The following is a 22,393-nucleotide window of genomic DNA, read 5'->3' on the forward strand; positions in this document are numbered from 1 at the left end:
CCACCTTAGACACAAATCAGCGGGAGCATTTCCTTCCCTGAAACCCGTTGTGCACAGTATCATTCATCGAGCAGGCTAGAAGTTCTAGCAGAAGTGTTGGTCCCACCACGCCTAAAAGTAGGATTACGCTGATTTCACCTCGGTGCTGAGTAAATTTGGTTCCTGTTTCGGAGACCCCAGCACCCAGCATGAAACCAACTCATCCGCGAGGGAGGCAGGCGCTAATTGGTGAACTGACCTGAACTTTGAACAATGATACTTGTACAGCGAGTACTATCATCCCAGTTCTCCTAAATGTCGGGGCTGCCGGAGAGAGTTTGACTTCCCTCCCCAAGCTTTCATTCATCTTAGTGTTTTTGCCCAATTCGCTGCACACACTTTTATCTACACAGGAGTCTTATCTTTATATCTACCACATATCGTTTTATAGTGAGACCCCTCCCTTCCCATACCAGTAGTCGTGGCCGAGAGGTTAAGGCGATGGACTAGAAATCCATTGGGGTTTCCCCGCGCAGGTTCGAATCCTGCCGACTGCGATTGAAATTTTAACCTACGGAGAGTGCACCTGCTCCAACCTGGCAAAAACGTGCTTCCGGCGAAAAACAAAGAGAGAGCAAATTACTCCCTCAGTAGAGCCTCAGTAGAGCCTTAGTAATTCCCCGTTCCCATCCTTGTACAAGGCTCAAGTGTGCCCGAGTTTTCTCTCCCCAAAACCCTCCCCAAAATAACACGTTGGTGAAAGTGTTAAGCTATTTCTATTTTATTAAGAATTTTGTCATAGAGTAATATTGGCTTTTTGAAATTATACGCATATATTCCTGTAACCACTACTATAATCAGGATACAGAACAGTTCCATCAATCCATAAACCTCCCTTGTGTTATCCCTTTATAGTCACCTCTTAATCCCGTACATAACAGTTGGACAACCAGATACGTTTTCTGTTGCTTTGTTTGACTTTTTTGAGAATGTTATGGAAACTGAATCATACAAAATGTAACATTAGCTTTTTGAGATTAGCTTCTTTCACTTAAGATACAACATGCCTTGAGATTTATGCAAGTTGTTGCATATATCAAAATTTTGTACCTTTTTGCTGTTGAATAGAATTCCATTGTGTGGGTGTACCACAGTTTATTTCTTCACCTATCCATTGAAGGACATATGGGTTGTTTCCAGTTTTTGGCAATTGTGGGGGGAAAAGCTATTAACATTAGCGTATGTACATTTTCATTTTTCTTGGATAGATTCCTAGAAGTGCAGTTGCTGGGGTATATGGCAAGTGTATAACTTTATAAGAAATTGTCAAACTGTTTTCCAGAGTGGCTGTACTTTATTATCAGCAATGAATGAGATTTCTAGTTGCTCCTCATTCTCACCAGCCACTGATGTTGTCTGTATCTTTAATTTTAACCATTTAAATAGGTGTGTAATGATACCTCATTGTTATTTTAATTTGCATTTCCTAATGGTTAATGATGCTGAACATCCTTTTGGGTGTTATTTGCCACCTTCATACTCCTTTTGGTGAAGTGTTAACTAACCTCATTGTGGTAATCATTCGCAATATATACATATATCAAATCATTATGTTGTACACCTTAAACTTACACAATGTTATATGTCAATTATATCTCAATGAAGTTGCAAAAATTAAAAATAGAATTATGATATGTTCCAGCAATTGCACTTCTGGGTATACCCAAAATAACTGAAAGCAGAGACTCAAACAGATATTTGTACACCCATGTTCATAGCAGCATTATTCACAATAGCAGAAAGACAGAAGCAATCCAAGTGTCCATTGATGGATGAATGGTTAAACAAAATGTACATACATACAAAGTATACATACAATGAAATATTATTCAGCCTTAAAAAGGAGTGAAATTCTGGTGCATACTGCAACATGAGTGAACGTTAAAGACATTGTGATAAGTGAAATATGCCAGTAATAAAAGGACAAATACTGTATAAATCTGCTTATATGAGATACTTAGAGTAAATTCATAGAGATAGAAAGTAGAATGGCGGCTGCCCAGGCCTGGGAGGAGGGGGATATGGGCAGTTATTAATTAATGGATACAGAGTTTCAGTTTGAGAAGATGAAAAATGTTATGGACATAGATGGTGATGATGGTTGCACAGCAATGTGAATATGCTTAATGCCGTTGAACTGTACACTTAAAAATGGTCATTTTTATGTTACATATATTTTGTCACAATAAAAAATCAAAAAGAGATTACCATTTTTGTTGTTAGTTTTGTTGGCTATTTTTCATTTTCAAAATGCATTACTTAATTTTTGCATTAAAATGCATTACTCATAAAAAAATGCATTACTCATAAGGCAACCATACATTTTAAACCTTAAGTATGTGACTGTCACAAGATTTCTTCAGAAAGCCATAGGGTTTCCATGAGCGCTCCTGGAGCTTACAGCCTGAGTAGTCCCTAGGAGTCAAATGTTAAAGCTTTCTTCACAGCCACTTGTGTCTTTGTTGTTTGAGTTAATGAACACAAACTCACTGGGTGATTTGTCTTCAACATAGTCCATTTCCACTCCTAAAAGTGTTAGCTGTGCTTTCTTTTCGATGAACACTCTGAGTCCATTTTGTATTTATTTTCTATTGCATTACTATCTGCTCTTTGCTTCATTATTTCCTTCTCTAGTGTTTCATTTGAATTAAATTAGTGGCTGATTCTTAATTTCAGGTAACGAATGCTTAATTACTCCTTAGCATTTATTTTATTTATACATATGTGTTTAAGGTACCCTTCTAGGATATCTAGGGTACTTACCCTCTAAGTACCCTTCTAGCTGCACAGTATATGTCTTGACATATACTATTTTATTATCATTTATTTCAGAATGGTTCCTAATTTCTTTCTTTTTTTGTCAATATTTTTATTGAAGTATAGTTGACTTACAATGCTATGTAAAATAATTCCTAATTTTGATTGACATTTGGTCTTTAAAACCATAAATTATTTAGAAGCATATTTATTTTGTAAACAAATACAAATTTTAACTTTTATGTTTTGATTTTTGGCACAATTTTATTGTTCTGAAATAATAGCACGTATCTAACCCTGTTATGTTTTTGGAAACTTGCTTTGTGGCCTGGTAAAATGTCAAGTTTGAGATAATTCCATGTGTGTTTGGAAAAAGTTGGAATCCAGAAGTTGGTATGTGCACTGTTCCTTATATATGTATGTATATTATATGAATTGCATTCCTTTGTCTTATGGCTATTTTTTCATGTGTGGTTTTAATTAGTTTTTCAGAGAGGTGTATTGTGCAAAACTATCCCACCATGACTGTGATTTTTATATTGCTCTTTGTACTTCCATCAGTTTCTGGATTTTCTTCTCCATTTCTTAAACTTCCAGAAACAAGAAATTCTGCATAGAGCATGATTTATTTAACAGCTAGGACTTGGAGATACCAGGTGCTCCCTCCAATTGGACAACTGCAACAAGAAAAGCCTCGGGAAAAACATATATTTAATTTATACAAGCTTTAGAATATCCATTGAGACTTTAGGGACATGCTGCTTCTTAGAAATTTACATGTTTCCTTCCTCAAAAGAAATGAGGAAAATGTAATTCAAACATAATTTGTCTCATGGGAAACTCTGGATAAAGACTGAGGATAAGCTGCAGTGCAGATTCTGATCACCCTGTGCTTAAAAATGAACCTGGTTCCATCCACTGGTCTTGACCTAGAGATGTCTGACTCTGGCTTCTCAAAACTGCATAGTCAGGAACCCACATCCCATAACCAACCACTCTGAGATGAGAGGGGCACTCAGAACTGGTTTGACTAGAATCTCAGCCTCAGGCATGTGTGTAACTTTGCCTTGTAAGTTACAATATTGGGGCTAATGAATCATGGAGCCTGAATTTAAAGATGTTTCTTTAGCAGCTTTATGCCTAATTTTACTTGAGTGATTTCATTTTTTAATAGTTACAATTAGACCACATGATATAAAGGAGAAACTCTTAGCCTAAGTCATAGAGTCTTCAATAATTTTGTGAATTCCCTGGTATGGTTTGCTAAGTGCTGTGTTTTGTGTCTAGGTTCATCTTGGTGTGAGAGAGTGCCTAAGTTTCCATTCCATTTGCCATGGATTGCTAAACAAAGGTTTTAGAAGTCTTCCCTAATAACTTCACAATCTATTAAAGGGAGAGAGAGGAAAATGCCAACTTAATTTTCTGATTTTGAAAAATGCATTAAATGCCTTTTGGTGGCCATGAGGCCCCAAGCAGTTTCTTTTTAACTAGTACAAGCAGCTTTTCTACATGGGCTCAATGCCTTTTTCCCTCATGGCAACCAATGCTCACCAATATATTAAGGATACAAGCCCCACCAGAAGCTTCTATGTTCACCAGCAGTGCCCTACTTGGTTTTCACATTCACATACTGATGCTGGCATGTCCCCCTAAAAGTAAACAGCAATGGGGCTTGTCTGAGCCATAATTCTAAGTCCATTATGGAGCTTATTCTTTATTTGCTCTTTTATATATTACTATATTGTTGCTGCCCAAGATAAACCACTTCATCTTTTACAATTAGGATCCATGTGCTGCACTCTTATTGTACATTTTGTGTATGGAAGATCATGGACCAGCACTTTCTGCAGAGTAGCAGTATTAATTCTTGTGCAAACCAAATTCCATTTTATTTGTATTTTAGCTTTCCATCATATCTGTGCCATTAGTCTGGGTTACAAGCACTTTCTCCAACCTATTCCTGGCTAGGCTTTGTTTTATGTACACGTTGATAGAGCTCCCTTCCTAGTAGATACGCATCTCCACAAGGACAGGGGTTGCGCGCTTATCTTGTTTATCTTTATGCCTCCAGCACCTTGCACAGCATCCGATCCTTCACAGGAATTCAGTAAAACTAGCTAAACAAATGATTTGAAACAGGTGCTAATCTAATGACTTTTTTCCACAATAAGAACTTAAAAAAATCTGTTTGAATTCTTTGTTTCATTTCTAATTTCTTCTTATCCCATTCCTTCTTCCTGATTTTCTGATACACACACACACACACACACATATATATATATATATATATATATATATATATATATATAGTAGCCCTAGACAAAGAGGTGACATCGTCTATCACCCGGCCTGAAAGAATGGCTTATTTAGGAAAGGTGGGGAGGTTTTATCTCTGGTCTCTGCAAGCGTTAGTTCTACATTCCCTTTAAAATTATTTCCTTTGGCTATGGTTTTTGTTCTGTGCTCTTGTGAGTTACAGGATAATACTTTATTCACGCGCTGAAGATCATATGCAGTTGTGTTGGGAGAACACAACTCAGGGTCTGGTACAAGTTCCTATAGCCTTTAGAAGGTCCGCACTATAAGGGTTTTACACGGGGTTGATGTTTTGCAAGATCCTCGTGTGTTTGTTTGTAAACACTGAGACTGCTGGAAGGAGAAGTGGGCCCTCTTTGCAATTTTGTTCATCTCAGTTAGCAGGAGAGTTCCATTCTGTTATCTTCCGCCGCGTGGGCGAGTGCACCAGACAGCAGGAATCTGCTGTGAGTGAGAGGCGGAGGGCCGTACGTGGCGACGTTCTCGCTGCCATCGCAGAGGCCTCTGTCACTGAACTCTCAGAACAGTCCTGAGGGCGGACATTTGTTTTCCCCGGGTAGTCACTGCGCCGCCTCATTTATGGGGGCAGATGTCCTTCCATGGAGTTAGAAGTCATTATGCAGTCGTAGGAGAATGCCTATATACACATCCACTGGGACGAGTGCTGGGAAAGGAGCCAGCGTCCCCAGAATTCCACCAACACAAATGCCAAAGCGCAACTCAGCTAAAGCTCTGTGGAAATCTCAACAGAAACTTGCTGCTGGGAGGCCTCGGTGAGTGCAGTCGAAAGGAGGCGAGAAGCCAGGCGAGCTGAAAGGGAGTCAGGGGCTCTACTGGCTGCGTAGACGCGGAGGGATCCACCGACACCGCCCAAGAAACCTAGTGTTTAAGGAAGCGCGCTGGGTCTAAGAAAAAGGTGTCTATGGAATAGCAGTAAAACAAACAAACAAACAAAAACACCCCACAAAGTCTTTAGTACAATTTGGCAGCCTTCACTGGGCACCTTCTTCTTGATGAAGGCGAGTATGATGAGTCTCTGATCCTGAAATATCGCGTCCCTTACAGATCGCTACAGGTGACAAAATTCAGACTTTTTCTTCAAGCATGCCTTTTCCATTTTCTCGAAAACATAGCTTTTCTCAAGGTTTCTTCTGTGAATGTGCCAGAAATTAACACATTAAAGCTTGTTTTCCTAGAGGCAATGGACCTGATCACTACATAATCTCTGTGGGGAAAAATATCACATGGCTGAAATTGAGCAGAGGTGCAGATAAAAGACTTGAAATTTCTAAGGCTCAGTTTTCCCGTCTATATAAAGACTAAAAAAGTTTCAGCGAGGTTTTAAGTATTAAATCATATAATGGATATAAGACGTTCAGTTCAGTGCTGGTGTATATAAGAGCTGCTCACTCTGTTTTTCTTAATGAAGAAAGCGAGGGCTAGGATCGCCAAGTTTCTGAATTAATGGTAGGGGGCAGACACTATGGGTTCCTTGGCAAAAAATAGGATGAAAAGTAAAAATAAATAAAATTAAATCCCCTAGGATTTTCTTCGAAAGTGACCTGAGTGAACGTAGACTAAAAATTTTGATTGTTTAAGCTAAATGATTTCAGTAGAGCTACTAAGACATATCATGGACAATTATGAGGTGAAGCGCTTCGTGTGCGGTTCCATGGTGTAATGGTTAGCACTCTGGACTCTGAATCCAGCGATCCGAGTTCAAGTCTCGGTGGAACCTGCTTCGTCCTTTCGTTTCACTTGTTTTCCCCCGGAAAATACTGTCCACCTAAAAGACCGCTATCAATTTTGCCTCTAATATCTCCTGTGAGCTCCTGTGAGTCCAAACATATCTGTATCTGAGTGAGGAGGCAGAAGTGGAACTCCATTCTGGTTTAATGGAATTCATTTTATAAGGAATAAAAGAAGTATCAGAAGTAAGTTAAGTACAGGTGGAAGATAACAAAACCCCTGCACTCTGCTGCGACTAGAAAACCAACTCTAATAGAAAGCAATAACGCTCTTCTAATAAAGTTTATTTTCTGTGCACATTAAAAAGAATATTTGAAATTGTTCAATATTTCAAATACGGGAAATAAATAAATCTAATAGTATTGGATAATATACAGTTAATAGCAAATTTCTCTTCTGCCCATGACCTCTACCTGCACAATTTCTGACGCACTCCACCCCATCCACAAGGCCACTGAACCCAGTATATATAAGTGCTTTATATATACTAAATACAGACAGACACCACAGACACGGTGGGGCGGGGGGGGGCAGATCTAAATATGGAATATCTTAAAGTAGCTGACTCTAAGTAAAAGGGCATGCAAGACTCATTATTACATTTAAAAAATATCTACAGATTTAACACGCTTCAAGTTAAAATTGGGGGGGGAATCCATAATGATATTTTCATTGCAATATTCGTCTGGTCATTGTGCCATGCACAAAACACCAAACATCCCTTTTTCTCAGATAAAATGAGTGACTTATGCTAATGAATGATTTCTTTACTAATTACATTCTTTGTATATAAGTTTTCCTTTCTTCATTTGTTCTTGTACTATTTTGCCCAGGTCTCAGGAAATTTTTTTTTTTTTTTTTTTTTTTTTAGTATAGTATTTGTCTTGGATGAAGTGTGAGTTGTTTTGTTTTGTTTTCCTGAATTAGAAATTTGCAGGCATTTCACATGGACTAGGGGCTGGGAAGATTCCCCCCACACACACACACAAATAGTCTCTTTATGATACCAGGTTGTGTGTGGAACTTTTAAGCAAAATTTTTTTCTCACAACCAACACATATCACTAACTCCAAGTGTGCTCACAATGGAGATTCTCCCCCCATACACTGATCTTATTCACTGTCTGCTTCTTCTTAACATTGCCCATGTGTAAGTTGCTTATCCAAACATTCACATGTAGATTCTCCTTCATAATAAATGAGTTCTGTGAAGTTCCTGCTTCCACATGTAAACATATTTCATTGTTCAAAACCAGAGTGTTGGTTTTCTCTCTCACAGTGCCACTAACTGTGAAACATTATGCACCGCTGTTTGTTTGTTTGTTTTTTGCAAATGCTGTACTGGGAAAACACTGCTTATGGTCTCATTACAGCCCTTCGACCTTCACAGTATGTGGAATCTACTCTTCATGCTCCATCATTCATATACTGCACAGATCACTTTTAGTTTGGTCAGAATTGAAGTTTGCTTTATCTTTCTTGTATTTATTGATACATAAATTTTCTTTCCCAGATGAAAATGCAAAAAACGCCTCTATTCTGCAACTGTAACTCTATCTTTACTGCATACATTTATTGCCATCACACAGTTTAAATACCAAATGGAGATATAAATATTATGGAGCTCTTGCTTATATCACATCTTAAGTGTTCAACAAAAATGGTCCATCTCGCTACTTTTTATGAAACCCGACAGCCCTTTGGTTGACCATAGTGACGAATCAACAGTAAGAGAATATCACTGTGCTTTTATAGTAGCAAGAGGGACTGCAATGTTCTTTCAGGCGTGTTTAACCACGCAGAGTTCCTGGTAAAATCTTAGTCGACAGGATTCGAACTTGTGCAGGAAACTCTCAATGGATTTCAAGTCCATCACCTTAACCACTCGGCCACAACTACCAACTTACTGACTGTTTAGTGGGCTAAAGTGAAAACTAGTGGTGGATATGTGGCACGTTCCCCAACAGTAGGTCTGGCAACAAAAAGTTTCTTAGCTCTGTCCAGGCCACTCCCTCGAGAATGAATGAGCTCATCTAGAGCAAATCAAGAGCCAGCTGGTGATGTAATTCAATAAAATGCTCCTAGACAAGCGACTCGAACTTCTTAGACGCTGGAGCTTGTCCAAAAGCCGGTGATAATCTTGGACACGCACGATCACACCTAATTCTCGGGAACCTGCTGAAGGGGAGCTTTGAGTTTAGAGTGAGCTCTAAACAACCTCCAGTCGCAAATACCAACGCGAGAAGGAACTCGAATGAAGGGAACGTGCGAGAAATGGCGGGGGTGGGGGTGGGGAGTCATCTGTGTTTACTTTCAGGTTTAAAATCTAAATCAGGAATCTCTTCCATGGATCAAACTGACATGCTTCCAAAAGAACGATTAAAATTGGACTGCGGCGACAGTTCGGAATGAGGGGGCGGGGTGGGGGGCGAGCAATTTCTGTCCTAACTGGAAAAGACAAGGCAGGAGAGGTCTCGGACCCCTTCCTTTGAAGGTCACTTATGTTGTCCTAGTGAAGGACGCGAGACAATTCCCAAGCGAAAGAAGCCTTCAGCCTCCGGAGCCCGGGGGAAAGGGAGGAACGCAGAATACAGGTTTTCCAGGGATCCGAATTCAGCAGGAAGACATTCTCAACGCAGAATAGCGCCAAAAAGAAATGCAAACATGTATATGTCAGAATAAATCTAGCTAAATTAATAAGGTTGATTCTTGAGTCAGAGACTATCTGGTTTATGAGACTGGGATGATGAAGGGGACACTTGGCTTAGATTCCTTTTTATGGAAATGTCAAGGACTCCAAAACCAAGGACTTTCTCTGAGTTCCAGGACTGGAAGTGCGTCCCCAGGGCATAAACTAGTAGATTTAAAGAGAATCTCAGATACAAAAGGAATGTGACCTCCATGAACGAGGCTGGAATTTGTCCCTCTGGTAGTTAAAAAAATGTTTTTCTTTAGGACAGTAAAAACAATCCTCCCCTCACTGTAGTCTTGCAAATATTATTTGGTCTTACTACCATGGCGCTTGCTATATACCTCCATTTAGATTCATAAGGAGTTTATAACCTTTAACACAGTAAATTTATTTTCAAGTTTGTTGTCCTTGAGCGGTCTTATCAAAGTTATTGTCCCCAGCAGCATCGTGTGCACCACCTGGGGACTTGTGAGAAATGCAGATTCTTGGGCTTGAATTCAGATCTACAGAATTAAAAACTTGCTTGGAGCGGGGAGAGCAGAAGCCGGGAGATCCAGCAATTTGTATTAACAAGAAGCCCTCCAGGTGGTTCTGATGCCCACCGAAGTCTGAGAAGCACCCTCTTAAGGAACTAATCTTAACAAAGAAAAACACGTACTGCATAAAAATCTTTATTTTTATTTCTCATTGTGATAGCAAAAAACAGGTATTTAAAAATAGATAAGTGTTTAAATATTTTTGCTTCATCTGTGTAATAGATCATTACAAAGCCAGTAAAACAAAATCTGGGAACACTTTGTAATTGATCTGGGAAAATGTTTATAATGTTCACTGACAAGAGCAGGATGCAAAGAACATGACTTCAACTATGCAAAACTTTTGCATATGAAATATTGGGAGTAGAGGAGGAATACTTCAAAACGTTGCTAGTGCTGGTTTCTGGGTTACAGGATTATGAGTTAATTTTGTTGTTGTTGCTTTTTACAGTGTAAAGTAATCATCAAGTTTTGTAAGTGAATAGCAGAACAATGTCTTTTATTGATTTATTGGTTATTTATTGATGTTGCTCGAGAGCTGATATTTGCCTCAAGTGGTAGTTGGATTAATCATCTGTCTTGTTCAATACACTCCACAGTGAAAGCATTCACCTTAAACTTGTTTCTCAAATAATCAATGTCATTTAGAGATTGTTAGAATTAATGAAGACTTCTCCACCCCTTCTTGCTTACTAGCATTTAACTGTATTTTTTTTCTTTTTTAAAAATCATTTTGAAAGAACACTGAGCACAGTTTTATAAGTCTTTTAAATTTGTAACATGAATTTTCACGTTTTTAAGGTTTGGGGAGCTGTTTTATTTGAGGTCTGTTCCCTAGTTATTCTTGCATATGGATGCAGGAAAATAAAAAAGTGTTGACATAGGTGGGACAATCCTTCAAATCAAATAGTTGTGAGTTTTCTAAAAGATTGAAATCTTTTAGAAATTTCAGAATCTTCCACTATATGGATGTCCCAAAAATTTATTTTTAAAACTGATGGTCATTTCAAGTTTTTCAAATCGTGGTTATACTCATAATTCTGCAACAAATGTTAGAGTGTGTCTCAGTTTTGAGTGTGTGTATCTCAAGGATCCCCATCAGAAGCTGCCAGATCAGGAAGCTGGTCTCTCAGGATGTCTCCTGCTTAGGTTTCTTCTAGCAGAGCATCAGAATAAGGGGCCCTTCCAGACTGAGGAGGAAGTGTTACTTGCCAATTTGCCGCCATAGCATGATATTTGTCTAAATGATGTCAAGGAATAAGAAAATTTTCTTAATATGAATACACTTTTTGGTAGAAAATCTGATCCTTTGAAGAGAGCTGGAGTTCCATGCAGCTACTTATGCTAATGGAGGGAGCAGCTGCTACGTAGTCGTGGCCGAGTGGTTAAGGCGATGGACTAGAAATCCATTGGGGTTTCCCCGCGCAGGTTCGAATCCTACCGACTACGCCACCTTTCCCTATTGAGACAGCCAGTTGGGGAAGAATGCTGTTGCCTTACAGAGAGAAACTGGATTGTTCTCCAACCTGGCTCTTTATGGTTGCCGCTGAAAGGCTCCACGAAGCAACCGGATTACGCCCCAAACAGCGTGGGGTCTTCTTATTACTATTATTATTTTTAGGTAATTACTACTATTATTTTTAAGTAATTCTCCCTAGAAGAGCCAAGGCTTTGGTGACGCCTTCCTGCTTTCTGCAATCAAAACCTTGCTTACAAAACAGATTTTCTTAAAGAAAAAACTTGATAGGAGCATTTCCGTGTCCGAAGAATCGCACCCTTATCAGGGCTCTTCTCTAATCATGTACGTCTTTGTTCACGTACAAAAGGAAACTCCACGAAATCTTGAATCAAATACAAATGAAAGTCAAGACTCATAGCTAGGTCACCAAGTCGCGAATCCAAACTGGGTATTAATAAGCAAACTACTTACACAACTAAAGAAATTAAATAAAGCCATTTCCTTTGTGATCCAGCCAGATAGGGACAACATTACACCTGGCTGGCTTTTACTGGGGCCCCAAAGCAGTTATGGGTATGACTGTGGATGGATTTGCAAGTTGTATTTTTTTCTTATTCTTAACTTACTGGGTCCCCAGACATTCTCCACTGGGCAGCGATCTTCCAGGTAGGCGGTAGGTCATATCTGGTGAGGCTGAAATCAAAAGAAGAAAAACAGGGATTTGAATCATAGATGCTCAGATTAAAAGTGTGCGTCTCTATCAACTCAGTGGTCCATAATCTAAGGGAATATATGGGTCTTTCCGAAGGCTTGGTAATTCCTAATTCCACCCCAGGCCTTGGGGATCGGGGGGTCGGTGGCAGCTGAGCGGGTCATTGTTGATCTCTGCATTATTGACGATAAATACACGAAAGTGCAGGGTAAAAGTAGATCAAAGTCGGGCTGAGTACTTAGGGTAAGATTGATTCAGGGAGTTTATTCCTGGAATCAATGATTGCACGTGTATGAAGGGGGTGTGTTTTATCTCCGTGTAGTCAGGAGAAAAGCCCCAGGCCCGAATTATACAAAAATGTGCAGAGGGAAACCAGCTTCTATTTGAGGAAGAAGCAACACCCAGCTGATGAAGAGGACTGAAGCATAATGTATTTGCTTGATGCCTTTTAGGTATGTGGCGGGAGGTCAGGAAGTCCTAGGCTCAAGGGTCAATTTCCCTCCTGGTCCCTTACCTGAAACCAAACAAACGGGAGCCTGAAATTATTTTTGTTTCAGTTGGTGAAGACCGTCTCTCTCAAACTCCACATCGCCCCAGTCCTGTACTTCTGGTCTCCTTTCTCGTCATCTTCCATTCTTTTTCCTCTTCTCTCCGCTCCTCTCCCTCTTCTCCCGCCATTACCCAGCATTTCCCAACTGGACACTTTCGCTTCCGTGTCCCTTCCTCTAGGACAAGGTGGAATCACATTAATCCACCTCTGCCTCCACCCAACACATGGAGATTCCCCATCATTCCAGGTCTTTGTCTAATGCTTTCCTTCCACAGTTTATCTTGACTTCATCCCATTCAAAGACCACAACACCAGCAGTGGAGGAAACGTGTGGGGCCGTGGTCATGGTAAGGCTTCTCTGGTTCAGCATATATTTTTTGAGCACCTCTAAGTGACAGCCAAGCAAGCAGTGAGGGAGTAAGCAGTTGAGGTGGAAGACAAGTAAGATTGGGTAGCATTTGCCATCATTCTGTGGGCTTTGAAGATAGTTGGAGCAGAGAAAATGAGATACTCCTGCCCCAGGAAGATGAGAGGATGAGAATGGTTGTGAGATTGTCTCCGGTGGCTTTCTTTTGACTACCATTTCTGCTTTATGGATGTTTCAGTAGGTGTAGGAATCAGGAAAAAAATCTCCGGACTTGAGAAAAACATGCAAGTCTGGCAGAGAATGGTTTCGATCCACTGACCTCTGGGTTATGGGCCCAGCACACTCCTGCTGCACCACTCTGCTCACTGCAAAAAGCTGAGAAATACTTTTCAATCTTGATTCTCACCCACTTTCCCAACACTTCAATGTCTTCTTTTCACTATTTTTCTTCATCTGCCTCCTCTACACTTTTCACTTTATTTCCCACCCTTACAGTCATGTCATTCTCAAAATATTAATACCACACCACCTCTAGTTTGAGGTCTTCACAAATCTTCAACCCTTTCTTCAAGTGGATGCCAATCATTCCCCTTGGATTGGGAATTATGATAGCTAGGTAGGGAACAATGATGGCTACAATGTCAGATTTCCAGAACTAGAACCCAGCAAAGCCTTATAAAACCTTTCAAGAGTCAGGTTCTTCCTCAACCAAAGCCCTTGCCTCAGGATTTCTTCTTGGTCCTGGAACCGACTACCTTTCTTCTTTTCCCTCCTTCCAAGTACGCACTCCTATCTATCAGGCAAAAGTGGACAATATCTCTGTTTCAGCTTTAGTTTCTCCCCTCCTCCTGTGTCTGCGCAGGTTTCACTTGCTCTGCTGCTCTCTATTATTGGAGACTCCAAAGTAAGCCTCCCTTTTTCCAAGTTCCCCCTTCTTGCGGGATTCAGGGCCAACTGCGATTCCTCCTCTCCATAACTCGATATGGAGTCCTCAACACTTCGCTCTCCACTTTCAAAGGTCTCCTCATATGGAAGGTTCGTTTGAACGTGTTCTCATCGCTCGGAAACAGAGAGACTTAGGAATTAAGATAGAAGGCCCCAGCGACTTAACAGGTTGCCAAGGCCCCAAACTGGAAATGAAATCTCCCAAGGGTAGGGACAAGTCCCTTTTCTGAAATGCGGATTTTTCCGTGACCTCAGGACAAGTTTCCCCTGAGGCAAGCGTCGTTTGTAGCAGCAAGAAGTCAAACCTCAGAAGATGCTGACTAGTTTCCTCCTTGAGCTGTCCTTCATTCTTTTTGATTCTCTTCTGAATTCTGCAGGCTGCTCGCCTTCTCCAGTTGATTCTCAGAGTTTCTGTTCTTTTCCCTATTCTCTGCCACAGAAACTGCAGAGCCAGTGTTGACAGCCCAAGACAATTTTGCGGGGGGAGAAGGGGGCCCTCATTTCTACATCTGTATCGACTGCCAGTATTCTCCCGCCAGCATTAACAGAACACAGTAGCCACCTCCAAAGAGGTTCATTTGGCCTATGCAGCTGAGCATCAGTCATTTTCTAGGAAATGGAAAGTTTTGAGCCAAGACCTGAAAAAGGGTATGTGGGAAAGCTGTAAGATCATTATGGCCAGGGACTTTGACATTGCTAGAGTCAATTTTATAAAGCTGAGCCAAACTCCCTGCGCATGTTCCTAGTCATGCGCTGATTTGCCATCTGTATATCCCCATCAGTGCAATATCTCATGTGTTTTATCCATGTTCTAATTGGATTGTTAGGGTTTTTGTTGTTGTTGTTTTAATCTGCTGAGTTTTGAGAATTCTTGTGCATTTTCTAGATATTGTCCTTTGTCAGATATGTGGTTTGCGAATATTTTCTCCCAATTTGTAGCTTGTTTTTTTCAACCTCTTAATAGTGTCTTTTGAAGAGTAAAAGTTTTTAATTTTGATGAGGTCCAATTTATCTGTTTTCCTTTTAAGGACTGGGCTTTTATATCAAGTCTAAGGACTAAGATCCTGAAGATCTCCTATGTTATTCTCTAAAAGTTTTATAGTTTTACATTTAAGTTTTGATTTATTTTAAGTTTTGTATACGCAATGAGGTTTAGGTCAACGTGGGTTTTTGTTTTTACCTGTGGATGTCCATTTGTTGAAAAGGCTATCCCTCCTCCAGTGAATTTTTTTGTACTGTTGTCAAAAAATCAGTTGGGCATATTATGTACAGGTCAGAATATATGTTTAAGGGAGAGAAAAAACCAAGACCATCACTGAATATAAGTTTGCTACCATTCATTTAAAAATAAAGAGTGGATTGAACACTATACACACATATAACTCTGGAAGCTTATACAAAAATTCATTTCACTGTGGAGAAACTAAACAGCCACAGCACACGGATAGAAGATAGATTTTATTCATTGCATATAACCTCAAAATCATTAGAGCTTCATATCATGATTATTATGTTTGATTAGTGTAAATATTAAAATTCTTTTTTTTTTTTTTTCCGGTACGCGGGCCTCTCACTGTTGTGGCCTCTCCCGTTCCCGAGCACAGGCTCCGGACACGCAGGCTCAGCGGCCATGGCTCACGGGCCTAGTCGCTCCGCGGCATGTAGGGATCTTCCCAGACCGGGGCACGAGCCCATGTCCCCTGCATCGGCAGGCGGACTCTCAAACACTGCGCCACCAGGGAAGCCCTAAAATTCTTAATAGGGAAAGAAAATAAACTTTATATCAGTTGATTACTGCTTTTTGGTAGATACAGTTTTCCAGTCACATGGGTGCAAAGAATTTTGCTGTCTTCAAATAGCATTTACTTCTGGCACTTTATTTACCCCATAAACGGGCTGGAGTTGTGTGAAGCAAGCCTGGAGTTGTAGATCAACCTCACTCAGGCATGAAACTATGAGTGTGTTGAGACATATAAAGGATACAGTTATATACGAGAAAGGAAATCCCTGAAAAGGTAAAATTCCATGGAGAAGAAGTAGGATTTTGATAGCAGGAAACACCAAGGTATCTCTGAAGCTAGGACTCTTCTTGGGAGGAAAGAAAATATATTAGGATACAGGTCAAGCCTACTGGAAAATACAGTAATTATGACTTCTTTTTTCTGGCCAGCACGATGGAGCCCCATCATGGGTCAGTTAATTGCAGGATCATAAACTGGCGAGTTTAGTAACCACCTGCATCTTGGTTAGAATTCATGTTTTGTCTTTGGGCTAGCAACTCCAGGATTTGTCAAAATGTACGGCCTTAAGGAACTAATTCAGCTAACTACCACGTAGTCGGCAGGATTTGAACCTGCGCAGGGAGACCCCAATGGATTTCTAGTCCATCGCCTTAACCACTCAGCCACGACTACACGACGAGGTGTTTTCTTATAAAAGTAAACAGCTGTGCTGAAACTTAGGTCTCATAAAAGCAAATCACATACCGGAAAGACTGAATCATGTACCAGAAAGAGTATTTGCAGTCAGTGTTTCCTATTCTTTGTTGTCATTTGGGTGACTATCATGCTGTTGTAACCATATTGCCGAGTAACACTTTACCCTCAGAACTGGAAGGACTCCTTATTTGATGGATTGTTGGAATGAGGTCAGCTTCCGCTCTGCCAGCCTCTGGTGGAGGTTTGTGAGATATCCCCCGCAAACTGGAACAAACTCTAACATTCACTTAAGAATTATATGTAACAGCAATGATTTTTAAAAAATAGAGCTTAAGTGCATACATATATTTTAACTCTGGAAGATTGTATGAGGCCTGGTTTCAGTTTGCTACTGTGGATAGAAATTAAATAGCTGAGCACATAGATTGGAGACAGATTTTAGTTTTCACTGTACATACTTCAAAATAACTTGAGTTTTATTATCATTATTACTTATTTATATATTTTCCTTTTTCTGGTTTATATACCTAGGAGTGGAATTGCTGGGTCACACGGTAAAGCTATGTTTAATTGTTCCAGGCACTGCTAGACTGTTTTCCAACGTGGACGTATGATTTTCCTTCCCACCAGCAGTGTATGACGGTTCTGAATTCTCCATTCTTTCCCAACACTTGCTATTATATGTCATTTTCATTCAAACCATCCTAGAAGGTGTGAAGTAGTATCTCATTGTGGTTTTAATTTGCATTTCCCAGATGACTAATTACAGCATTTTTTTCTCATGTGCTTATTGGCCATTTGTATATCTTTCTTGGTGAAATGTCTATTCATGTTCTTTGCCCATTTTTTTTTTAACTTCTTTATTGGAGTATAATTGTTTTACAATGGTGTGCTAGTTTCTGCTTTATAACAAAGTGAATCAGTTATACATATACATATGTTCTCATCTCTCTTCCCTCTTGCATCTCCCTCCCTCCCACCCTCCCTATCCCACCCCTCTAGGTGGTCACAAAGCACTGAGCTGATCTCCCTGTGCTATGCGGCTGCTTCCCACTAGCTATCTATTTTACGTTTGGTAGTGTATATATGTCCATGCCACGCTCTCGCTTTGTCACAGCTTACCCTTCCCCCTCCCCATATCCTCAAGTCCATTCTCTAGTAGGTCTGTGTCTTTATTCCTGTCTTACCCCTAGGTTCTTCATGACATTTTTTTTCTTAAATTCCATATATATGTGTTAGCATACGGTATTTGTCTTTCTCTTTCTGACTTACTTCACTCTGTATGACAGACTCTAGGTCCATCCACCTCATTACAAATAGCTCAATTTCGTTTCTTTTTATGGCTGAGTAATATCCCATTGTATATATGTGCCACATCTTCTTTATCCATTCATCCGATGATGGACACTTAGGTTGTTTCCATCTCCTGACTATTGTAAATAGAGCTGCAATGAACATTTTGGTACATGACACTTTTTCAATTATGGTTTGCTCAGGGTATATGCCCAGTAGTGGGATTGCTGGGTCATATGGTTGTTCTATTTTTAGTTTTTTAAGGAACCTCCATACTATTCTCCATAGTGCCTGTACCAATTCATATTCCCACCGGCAGTGCAAGAGTGTTCCCTTTTCTCCACACCCTCTCCAGCATTTATTGTTTCTAGATTTTTTGATGATGGCCATTCTGACTTGTGTAAGATGATATCTCATTGTAGTTTTGATTTGCATTTCTCTAGTGATTAATGATGTTGAGCATTCTTTCATGTGTTTGTTGGCAGTCTGTATATCTTCTTTGGAGAAATGTCTATTTAGGTCTTCTGCCCATTTTTGGATTGGGTTGTTTGTTGTTTTGTTATTGAGCTGCATGAGCTGCTTGTAAATTTTGGAGATTAATCCTTTGTCAGTTGCTTCATTTGTAAATATTTTCTCCAATTCTGAGGGTTGTCTTTTGGTCTTGTTTATGGTTTCCTTTGCTGTGCAAAAGCTTTGAAGTTTTATGAGGTCCCATTTGTTTATTTTTGTTTTTATTTCCATTTCTCTGGGAAGTGGGTCAAAAAGGATCTTGCTGTGATTTATGTCATAGAGTGTTCTGCCTATGTTTCCCTCTAAGAGTTTGGTAGTTTCTGGCCTTACATTTAGGTCTTTAATCCATTTTGAGTTTATTTTTGTGTATGGTGTTAGGGAGTGATCTAATCTCATACTTTTACATGTACCTGTCCAGTTTTCCCAGCACCACTTATTGAAGAGGCTGTCCTTTCTCCACTGTACATTCCTGCCTCCTTTATCAAAGATAAGGTGACCATATGTGCATGTGTTTATCTCTGGGATTTCTATCCTGTTCCATTGATCTATATTTCTGTTTTTGTGCCAGTACCATACTGTCTTGATTACTGTAGCTTTGTAGTATAGTCTGAAGTCAGGGAGCCTGATTCCTCCAGCTCTGTTTTTTGTTCTCAAGATTGCTTTGGCTATTAGGGGTCTTTTGTGTTTCCATACAAATTGTGAAATTTTTTGTTCTAGTTCTGTGAAAAATGCCAGTGGTAGTTTGATAGGGATTGCATTAAATCTGTAGATTGCTTTGGGTAGTAGAGTCATTTTCACAATGTTGATTCTTCCAATCCAAGAACATGGTATATCTCTCCATCTATTCACATCATCTTTAATTTCTTTCATCAGTGTCTTATAATTTTATACATACAGATCTTTTGTCTCCTTAGGTAGGTTTATTCCTAGATATTTTATTCTTTTTGTTGCAATGGTAAATGGGAATGTTTTATTGAGTTCACTTTGAGATTTTTCATCATTAGTATATAGGAATGCCAGAGATTTCTGTGCATTAATTTTGTATCCTGCTACTTTACCAAATTCATTGATTAGCTCTAGTAGTTTTCTGGTAGCATCTTTTGGATTCTCTATGTAGAGTATCATGTCATCTGCAAACAGTGACAGCTTTACTTCTTCTTTTCCGATTTGGATTCCTTTTATTTTCTTTTCTTCTCTGATTGCTGTGGCTAAAACTTCCAAAACTATGTTGAATAAGAGTGGTGAGAGTGGGCAACCTTGTCTTGTTCCTGATCTTAGTGGAAATGCCTTCAGTTTTTCACCATTGAGGACGATGCTGGCTGTGGGTTTGTCATATATGGCTTTTATTATGTTGAGGAAAGTTCCCTCTATGCATACTTTCTGCAGGGTTTTTATTATAAATGGGTGTTGAATATTGTTGAAAGCTTCCTCTGCATCTATTGAGATGATCATATGGTTTTTCTCCTTCAATTTGTTAATATGGTGTATCATGTTGATTGATTTGCATATATTGAAGAATCCTTGCATTCCTGGAATAAACCCCACTTGATCATGGTGTATGATCCTTTTAATGTGCTGTTGGATTCTGTTTACTAGTATTTTGTTGAGGATTTTTGCATCTAGGTTCATCACTGATATTGGCCTGTAGTTTTCTTTCTTTGTGACATCCTTGTCTGGTTTTGGCATCAGGGTGATGGTGGCCTCGTAGAATGAGTTTGAGAGTGTTCTTCCCTCTGCTATATTTTGGAAGAGTTTGAGAAGGATAGGTGTTAGCTCTTCTCTAAATGTTTGATAGAATTCACCTGTGAAGCCATCTGGTCCTGGGCTTTTGTTTGTTGGAAGATTTTTAATCACAGTTTCAATTTCAATGCTTGTGATTGGTCTGTTCATATTTTCTATTTCTTCCTGATTCAGTCTTGGCAGGTTGTGCTTTTCTAAGAATTTGTCCATTTCTTCCAGGTTGTCCATTTTATTGGCATAGAGTTGCTTGTAGTAATTTCTCATGATCTTTTGTATTTCTGCAGTGTCAGTTTTTACTTCTCCTTTTTCATTTCTAATTCTATTGATTTGAGTCTTCTCCCTTTTTTTCTTGATGAGTCTGGCTAATGGTTTATCAATTTTGTTTATCTTCTCAAAGAACCAGCTTTTAGTTTTATTGATCTTTGCTATTGTTTCCTTCATTTCTTTTTCATTTATTTCTGATCTGATCTTTATGATGTCTTTCCTTCTGCTAATTTTGGTTTTTTTTTTTTTGTTCTTCTTTCTCTAATTGCTTTAGGTGCAAGGTTAGGTTGTTTATTCGAGGTGTTTCCTCTTTCTTAAGGTAGGATTGTTTTGCTATAAACTTCCCTCTTAGAACCGCTTTTGCTGCATCCTGTAGGTTTTGGGTCGTCGTGTCTCCATTGTCATTTGTTTCTAGGTATTTTTTGATTTCCTCTTTGATTTCTTCAGTGATCACTTCGTTATTAAGTAGTGTATTGTTTAGCCTCCATGTGTTTGTATTTTTTACAGATCTTTTCCTGTAATTGATATCTAGTCTCATAGCATTGTGGTCAGAAAAGATACTTGATAGAATTTCAATTTTCTTAAATTTACCAAGGCTTGATTTGTGACCCATGATATGATCTATCCTGGAGAATGTTCCATGAGCACTTGAGAAAAATGTGTATTCTGCTGTTTTTGGATGGAATGTCCTATAAATATCAATTAAGTCCATCTTGTTTAATGTATCATTTAAAGCTTGTGTTTCCTTATTTATTTTCATTTTGGATGATCTGTCCATTGGTGAAAGTGGGGTGTTAAAGTCCCCTACTATGAATGTGTTACTGTCGATTTCCCATTTTATGGCTGTTAGTATTTGCCTTATATATTGAGGTGCTCCTATGTTGGGTCCATAAATAGTTACAATTGTTATATCTCCTTCTTGAATCGATCCATTGATCATTATGTAGTGTCCTTCTTTGTCTCTTGTAATAGTCTTTATTTTAAAGTCTATTTTGTCTGATATAAGAATTGCTACTCCAGCTTTCTTTTGGTTTCCATTTGCATGGAATATCTTTTTCCATCCCTTCACTTTCAGTCTGTATGTGTCTCTAGGTCTGAAATGGGTCTCTTGTAGACAGCATATATATGGGCCTTGTTTTTGTATCCATTCAACCAGTCTGTGTCTTTCGGTGGGAGCATTTAATCCATTTACATTTAAGGTGATTATCGATATGTATGTTCCTATTCCCATTTTCTTAATTGTTTTGGGTTTGTTATTGTAGGTCTTTTCCTTCTCTTGTGTTTCTTGCCTAGAGAAGGTCCTTTAGCATTTGTTGTAAAGCTGGTTTGGTGGTGCTGAACTCTCTCAGCTTTTGCTTGTCTGTAAAGGTTTTAATTTCTCCATCAAATCTGAATGAGATCCTTGCTGGGTAGAGTAATTTTGGTTGTAGGTTTTTCTCCTTCATCATTTTAAATATGTCCTGCCAGTCCCTTCTGGCTTGCAGAGTTTCTGCTGAAAGATCAGCTGTTAACCTTATGGGGATTCCCTTGTGTGTTATTTGTTGTTTTTCCCTTGCTGCTTTTAATATGTTTTCTTTGTATTTAATTTTTGACAGTTTGATTAATATGTGTCTTGGCGTGTTTCTCCTTGGATTTATCCTGTATGGGACTCTCTGTGCTTCCTGGACTTGATTAACTATTTCCTTTCCTATATTAGGGAAGTTTTCAACTATAATCTCTTCAAATATTTTCTCAGTCTCTTTCTTTTTCTCTTTTTCTCTGGAACCCCTATATCTTTGCCCATTTTTAAATGGGTTATTTGTCTTGAGTTGTAAGAGTCCTTTGTATAAGCTAGATGCAAGTCCCTTATCAGATATATGATTTGAAAATATTTTCTTCCATTCTTTGTGTTGTCTTTTCACTTTCCTGATAGTGTCTTTTGAAGCACAAAAGTTTGTAACTTTTAAGAAGTCTAATTTATCAATTATTTTTTGTTATTTGTGTTTTTGCTGTCATATCTAAGAATCCACTGCCAAATCTGAGGTTAT

General features: G+C 39.1%; 5 non-coding genes across 5 annotated transcripts; 3 read left to right on the top strand and 2 right to left on the bottom strand.

The window, feature by feature from the left end:
* Positions 1–454: 454 nt before the first annotated feature.
* Positions 455–536, top strand: TRNAS-AGA (transfer RNA serine (anticodon AGA)). Its single transcript has one exon. It is a non-coding gene; the product is annotated as a tRNA-Ser (tRNA).
* Positions 537–6,778: 6,242 nt separating this feature from the next.
* TRNAQ-CUG (transfer RNA glutamine (anticodon CUG)) lies at positions 6,779–6,850 on the top strand. The gene has a single exon. It is a non-coding gene; the product is annotated as a tRNA-Gln (tRNA).
* A 1,827-nt stretch (positions 6,851–8,677) lies between these two features.
* Positions 8,678–8,759, bottom strand: TRNAS-UGA (transfer RNA serine (anticodon UGA)). Its single transcript has one exon. It is a non-coding gene; the product is annotated as a tRNA-Ser (tRNA).
* A 2,696-nt stretch (positions 8,760–11,455) lies between these two features.
* TRNAS-AGA (transfer RNA serine (anticodon AGA)) lies at positions 11,456–11,537 on the top strand. The gene has a single exon. It is a non-coding gene; the product is annotated as a tRNA-Ser (tRNA).
* Positions 11,538–16,453: 4,916 nt separating this feature from the next.
* On the bottom strand, positions 16,454–16,535 carry TRNAS-AGA (transfer RNA serine (anticodon AGA)). The gene has a single exon. It is a non-coding gene; the product is annotated as a tRNA-Ser (tRNA).
* Between the last annotated feature and the right edge of the window lie 5,858 nt (positions 16,536–22,393).

Source organism: Globicephala melas, chromosome 11 (assembly GCF_963455315.2).
Source record: "Globicephala melas chromosome 11, mGloMel1.2, whole genome shotgun sequence".
NCBI lineage: Eukaryota > Metazoa > Chordata > Mammalia > Artiodactyla > Delphinidae > Globicephala > Globicephala melas.